At 36.5% G+C, this 5,401-nt stretch overlaps 1 pseudogene; it reads right to left on the reverse strand.

Annotated features, from left to right (window-relative positions):
- Positions 1–2,805: 2,805 nt before the first annotated feature.
- On the reverse strand, positions 2,806–3,395 carry LOC113890885 (annotated as a pseudogene).
- Positions 3,396–5,401: the final 2,006 nt, after the last annotated feature.

A 5,401-nucleotide genomic window follows, 5' to 3' on the forward strand; every position in this document is an offset into this window, starting at 1 on the left:
TTTTTCTCAATAAGGAGTTTAGTTCGTTTTCTGGTAAGAAAACTTTATCTGCAAGCTATATTATAAAAGAAAGGCCAGTGATTAACTCCTGCAATAATCTTCTATTGCTTCTAGTCACATGTAAAAATTAAGTGAGAATGGATTCCTCTAATATAGGCTGTATTCAGAAGATGGAAATGGTGTAAAGTGTAGTGGAAAGAACAGAGCCTTTATCTCTAATGATTATTTCTTACTGAAAGAGGCAGGAAAGAGTAACAGTGACAAGACCCATATCCTCTCATTTAGGGATCAAAAAACATGCAGCTTATAACCAAAGATAAGCGAAACCAAACTTTCCCATGGAATGTAATGAGGAACAAGGGAATGAAGAAAAATTTTAATAGGTTGGAAGATATTCTAGGAAGGACAGGCAGAGTTCTCTGCATGACCCACCTAGGATGACTAGACCCTGTCCCTATCTTACCAAGCTCCTGTCTCATTAAAAATCCCCAAGTCACACTACCAAAAAGCTGTTTGAACTAATGATCAATGGATCTCCTTGTTACTTCATTCATTTCATAAAATCATAAGAATAGGGTTTGGTTTAAAATTAGGATTTAATTTGAGATGGAAGAGAAATGAGAGGGAGGGGAGTACAGAAGGAAAATAAGCTTAAGAGTAACCAAAAGGCATTAGGAAAGATAGTAGATAGTTAAAAAGGTAAAGGGCAAGGGAAAAAGATGTCAATTTTACCATAAGTAACATCTCTATCAGACTTTTTTTTAATCGATCAGAGTTTTAAAATTTAGATATATTACTATTCCTGGAAATCTGACTTTATGGAGCAAGTCACACCCATTAGATTTCTGACATCACTTTTATTAACATATTGATTATAGCCCAGATTAATGTAATTCTTAGAAATTACCCATCTTCCACAGAAATGTAACTTTTATGTTCATTATGGTACCCCTAATTTCTGGTCTTGATCTAAAAAAAAGAACAATTAGCAATTAAATGTAAGGGCACAATACCACTGAGCTTCAGCTTATTGCCTGAAGTTTAGAGTCAGTGAGTTGCTATGAGTATTTAACAGAGTAAGAACTTCACTATGGCTTAGAAAAGTTTAGAATTTAATCAGAATTTTGTACTGGCTTTCATTATTATTCATATACACAGAAATAAAAGAAGGTAAATTCAAACATCAAATGAACAAATTGTGTTTTCTTTTACTCTTTTGCTATAAGAAATCTGCTTTTACAACTACTTCATTTGTAAATTTCAGAGTTATACTTTAACAAATGAATTTATCTTAACCTACTAAAGACAGCTGGTAGAAACACTGCTCTCTCTACAGTATCTAACACTTCACTACCCTGTACACACATCCTGTGGCGACTTGTTCAAAACTTAGTTACATAATCCTTGAAATTAGACAAATTGTGAAATTTGGTGAAATAATTAAATTTAAATAAATGTTAGCAACTGACAAAATCCCATGGACGGAGGAGCCTGGTGCACTGCAGTCCATGGGGTTGCTAGGAGTCAGACACGACTGAGCGACTTCACTTTCACTTTTCACTTTCATGCATTGGAGAAGGAAATGGCAACCCACTCCAGTGTTCTTGCCTGGAGAATCCCAGGGACGGGGGAGCCTGGTGGGCTGCCATCTCTGGGGTCACACAGAGTCGGACATGACTGATGAGACTTAGCAGCAGCAGCAGCAGCAGCAACTGACAAAAATTGTTTCCCTATCCTGGTTTACCAACTGTTTACAGTAATCAATTAGCACTTAGGACTGTTATGTATATCCACAGAATTTTAGAACCCAGACAGTGAAGTAGAGATCCCAAGATACTAAATAACTTACCTCAAAATTCCATTTCTCCTTTTTAAAAACTGCCCTATTCCCATTTGTAACTTGTAATGAAACATGCCTTGGCAATGTTTTCCACCATCCTACAAAAATTTTTAAATTTTAACATCATTGTTTTAAACTAAATAAATTAAACTTTAGCAAGATTTAAGGTAAAATATACAGTCTCAGCAGTATGTGAACCGTGAACTTCCAGATGTTCAAGCTGGTTTTAGAAAATGCAGAGGAACCAGAGATCAAATTGCCAACATCTGCTGGATCATGGAAAAAGCAAGAGAGTTCCAGAAAAACATCTATTTCTGCTTTATTGCCTATGCCAAAGTCTTTGACTATGTGGATCACAATAAACTGTGGAAAATTCTGAAAGAGATGGGACTACCAGACCACCTGACCTGCCTCTTGAGAAACCTGTATGCAGGACAGGAAGCAACAGTTATAACTGGACACGGAACAACAGACTGGTTCCAAATAGGAAAAGGAGTACGTTAAGGCTGTATATTGTCACCCTGCTTATTTAGCTTATATGCAGAGTACATCATGCGAAATGCTGGTCTGGATGAAGCACAAGCTGGAATGAAGTTTGTTGGGAGAAATATCAATAACCTCAGATATGCAGATGACACCACCCTTATAGAAGAAAGTGAAGAGGAATTAAAGATCCTCTTGATTAAAAAGGAGAGTAAAAAAGCTGGCTTAAAACTCAACATTTAAAAAATAAAAATCATGGCATCTGGTCCAATCACTTCATGGCAAACAGATGGGGAAACAGTGGAAACAGTGACAGACTTTATTTTCTTGGCTGAGAAAATCACTTTAGATGGTGACTATAGCCATGAAATTAAAAGATGCTTCCTCCTTAGAAGAAAAGCTATGACCAACTTGGACAGCATATTAAAAAAACAGAGACATCACTTTGCTGACAAAGGTCCATATGGACCTTTCTCCAATAGTCACATGAGGTACAATATAAATTGGGATTCCAATTCACTCATATTCTGAGCTCTTTGGACTTGTATGGATTAAAAGCAAGTATAGATTACCCATCCAGTCTTTGTACATTTACCTCCTATGAAACAGGAAAATATAAGCTTGACAATGCCTTGATCCATCATCTGGTACATGGCTTGGTGTGAAAATCAACAAGTGAAGGCCAAACAGTTATATGGGGATGGGAATGATACCAGCCTGCAACTCTCATGGGGCGACCTGTTAGTTCAGCCAACTTCTCTGCCTCTGTTGAGGCCACAGACAACTATTCGGAAAAATTTCCACTCTATCCTTCCTCTTATCAGAACATTGCAAGATGATGACAAAATGAACATGAACTCTTATGTTGATGTCAACTTTTCAGCAACAATACAGATTTCAGTTCCAATACATGTAAATTTGGAGTCACTACTTAAATCACCATTCAACGCCCCTATGCGCAACCCCATCATCTCCTCCCTCTCTGTGCTGACATGTGATTGAGACATACTAGGAAAGCATCCAGATGAACTGCTCTCACTGCCTGCACCACTGGCATTGCCATCTTGACCCAGTCCAACTCATGTCCGCCTCCCACCAGCTTGGGCCGACCAACCAGTTGCTCAGGCGTGTGGGTTGAATCCAAACATTCTTTGCTTAAATCCACAGAACTAAGTGTCTAAGAAAGACACAAACTTTTGTTCTGAATTATCATGTATTTTTTAATGTTTTTTAATAAGTTATTAGTCATTCCAATTCAAATATATTAATTTCACAGATTTCATCCAGGAAAAATGCTACTCATTACCTTTCAAAATTTTTTTTACTAATGCTGCATTTTTAAGTATTAGAAAAACAATTGCAATACCACACATGAAGTTTTCATTCAGAATAATTCATGTTTTAAAAATTATTGGATTGATTTATTAATTGATAATCAAAAAATTCTTTTCTCATAAACTTATATGAAGCCCAGTAAAAACACTTTTTCCTTATTTAGAGACTACCAGAATTTATTTAAAATGGCAAAGAAAAGTTAGTAAATCTACATTTACTATTGAACGGTCTACTAGTTATATTTCTAAAAACCCCTTTTTCAATATTTTACATCATTGATATCTGGAAAAATAATCAGAGTTATAAAAATCCAAGCCTGATTATCTGTGTTCTCGGATCCTTCAAACTTTGTTCTTAATTATATGAAGAGCACAATGCAGCATTATAGCACTTGAGGCTTAATATCATTTCATTTAATTCTGTAGCCTCAAATACCTAATGATTATGAAAAATGATAATATGATGATGTGATTTATAAAATTAAAATATTCACTATTCAATTTGACTCTGGTTAAAGCAACAAATAACAAAATACTGATATCTTAATAGTTCTTAACGGTAACTTAAAATCTAAGACTGATGGTGACTTGTAGGGTACACACCAGTTCAGCATAATGGCTGCCCTCAATTCTTACAGGTCAGTAAATATATTATTGGCCTATACCCAATGTGTATTATTTTGAATATCACCCCTGAATATACCTGTCCTTTCTCGAAGCTAAACTGGGCACAGTGTTGGTTTAGACAGACAAACAGAAAGACAAACAAGCTTAAACCATCAGTCTGACAACCAAAATGCATTAAAAATTCATAGGTAATTAATGAGAACCTACTGTACAGCACAAGGAACTCTACACAACGCTCTGTGGTGAACTAATGGGAAGGAAATTTAAAAAAGAGGGGATATATGTGTGCATATGGCTGAATTACTTTGCTGTGAAGTGGAAACTAACACACACTGTAAGGCAACTATGTGTGTTAGGAGCTCAGTCGAATCTGTCTCTTTGCAATCCCAAGGAATTCACCAGGTAAGAATACTAGGCTGGATAGCCATTTCCTTCTCCAGGGGATCTTCCTGACCCAGGGATCAAACCGGGGTGTCCTGCATTGCAGGTGGATTCTTTACCATCTAACCAACTAGGGAAGCCCAAAGCAACTATACTCCAATGAATTTTTTTTTAAGTCATCTTAACTGCAATCTACAGCAGAGCTACTAGTCATCTAGCTCTCAAAGTATCTATTCATAAGACAAGCCGCTTCCCCTTCTTTATGTTGCTGTCTCCCTAACTTTCTGGCCATGCATATATTCTCACTCTTCCCTATCCATGCATGTATTCTCACACCACTCCTGTCCACTGCATCAACTTGCAGAGAATCTCTCCTTAGTGGAGTCTTTTGCAGCTTGGAATTTTTGTCAACATTTCTCCACCCCCTCAGCTTCCCCTGCAACCCCTTGAAAGGATCACTTGGTCACCTGCCTTATTTGCTCATCAGTACTGTTCCAGATATAATCATGTCATCTCCTTTTATCTATTATCTAAGCCAACAACAAAAGTCAAGGAGGCAAATACAGAGTCTTCCTGAGTGAGGAAGATGAAAGTTTTAAATACTTACATATTATTAATATATTTTGCCACCTTCACTCAAATCTAAATAGCTACTTATATTTTCACAGTAGTTCATACAACTTGTATAAGACCATTAACAGTATATTATTAAATATGTGGCTCTTTTTAAATGGCC

Source organism: Bos indicus x Bos taurus, chromosome 4 (genome assembly GCF_003369695.1).
Source record: "Bos indicus x Bos taurus breed Angus x Brahman F1 hybrid chromosome 4, Bos_hybrid_MaternalHap_v2.0, whole genome shotgun sequence".
In the NCBI taxonomy this organism is placed as follows: Eukaryota; Metazoa; Chordata; class Mammalia; order Artiodactyla; family Bovidae; genus Bos; species Bos indicus x Bos taurus.